The sequence below is a fragment of the Elephantulus edwardii genome, unplaced genomic scaffold (genome assembly GCF_000299155.1).
Source record: "Elephantulus edwardii isolate Elephantulus edwardi_28Jun2011 unplaced genomic scaffold, EleEdw1.0 scaffold00009, whole genome shotgun sequence".
Classification (NCBI taxonomy): Eukaryota; Metazoa; Chordata; class Mammalia; order Macroscelidea; family Macroscelididae; genus Elephantulus; species Elephantulus edwardii.
Genome location: NW_006399759.1, coordinates 639,598 through 641,634, shown reverse-complemented (window position 1 = coordinate 641,634; position 2,037 = coordinate 639,598).

Sequence of the window (2,037 nt, the reverse complement as noted above, 5' to 3'; positions counted from 1 at the left end):
CCACCCCCTACTCCCAAATATAATCCACTCTGCAACCCTCATTGCATACTCCTACCATAAAAATAATGCCCTAAAATATAATACTTTTAGACTATTCTCCATTTTAATAATTATTTGAGGACTGCAAAAGCACAACAGGATTTCCTTTGGTGCTCTCCTGTTTGACCGTGTATGAAACCGTCGCCTGTCTTAGGTTGGACACCGCACCTACTGATCTTACCGGTCATGGGCTAACCCAGCAGCTAAGGCGTGGGCGCCGCTCTTAGGTTGACACAGGGGTCGATGTCTCTTACCCGTCTCTGGCTGCCCGGTTTATTAGCCTGTATCATCAAGGATTTTCTTTATCGGCCATTTGCAGTCTTTGGTAATGGACTTGTATGGGACGCTACGGATTCGACCTGCTGCTTGATAAAGCGTGCAAGCCTCTGAATTGCCCAGGGGCCAAAATAAATAAGCAAAAGAAAGCCTATTAAGGGTCCCAAAATAGAGTGACTGGTCTTTGACCACGTCCCCTTAACTTTTTTGGCCATAATTGATTGATTATACGTTCTTTTGTTTTAAATTTGTGTCACAATATGCACTAACCCAATTAAAAATTTAGCCGTGTGGACTTCTTGTGTTGAAGCTACAGCAGAAGTAGAGACAGCAGCAATCATAGGGATAAGAGAAACAATTTCTACAATAACAAGACCTACAACTCTCTTGGTTCTTAATGATAACTCATATAACTCTTTTAAAATTTGCAAGCATTATTATCATACCAAATATCATTTAACTTTACCAATGTCATAACAAGAGGCGGACTCTTTAGAATAACAACTGAATCATCTTTGGTAACAGAGCTAATATAGTTAGAAATTTTACAGGAACAACTTACATTAAATTTAGGATAATCAGCAGTGATTACATTATTACCAATTAATAAGACATATGGTTCAGGACTTTGGCATTTGTGACATTATCTCCCTTACATTTATCTTTTGGGATACAGGAAATATTTATCGAATCCATACTAGCAACTAATTTCCACAATTTAGTTTGAAAGTTCTTCATGTCAATAGTCCACATTCCTCCCACAAATCTTTTCATAGAAAGTCTGGGTGACCAGTCCCCAAGCTAGGTAGCATTCCAACCGTTGGTCCTTTAAAAATTATATTATCAGTTAGATAAGAGAATGGCCATAGCGCTGTTATGATGACATTCTCTCCAAGGTGGTTGCCAGCATGACCTTTCTCAAAACGTGAGGGAAAGTTGGCATCTGCTGGAAAGATGGCGTTTATTCTACCTGCTCCATATCCAGAAGCTCTTCAGTCAGAAGCTAAATAATTTATCATACAGTCCATGATGGGTTTCCACGGCAGATAAATAATTTTTGATAGTAGAAAGAGTACATTCTATAATACCTTGTTTTCGAGGATTGTAAGGAAACTCAGTTTTATGACAAATAGTAAAATATTTACAAAAATTTTGAAAACTTTTGCTGGTATAGCTAGGAGTGTTATAAATCTAGATTATTTTAGGAGTTTCTAATATAGAAGAAGCTAATAAACAATATTTTATAACATATTTAGTTGCTTTTTCCGATAAACAAGATATTACCACAAAACCAGAACTGATATTAATAATAACATGAGTACTTTGCAATCTTTCAAATTTGGGAATGTGAGCCGCCTTCACCCATCAAACACAATCTGGCAACAATCCTCTAGGACTCACCCTAAAATGTGGAACAGGTAACAGAGACAAACACCCTACACATGATTCTACAATACACCTAACACTCTCTTCCAGAATATGAGGCATCCCACGTAAGTATTCACTATAGCATAATGACAATGATGAAATTGTTTTGCTTTTGTTAAGTTAAAAATTTATTAAACATTTACTAGCCAATTTATTTTATTTCACTAAAGGTCCTGGCGAAAAAGAATGAGATTCAATATGACTGACAAAAATATGACCATCTCGTCGTCTAATTAACAATTGTATATGAAGAAATGATTACAAAACCATAGAATTTTTTTATAATATATACTG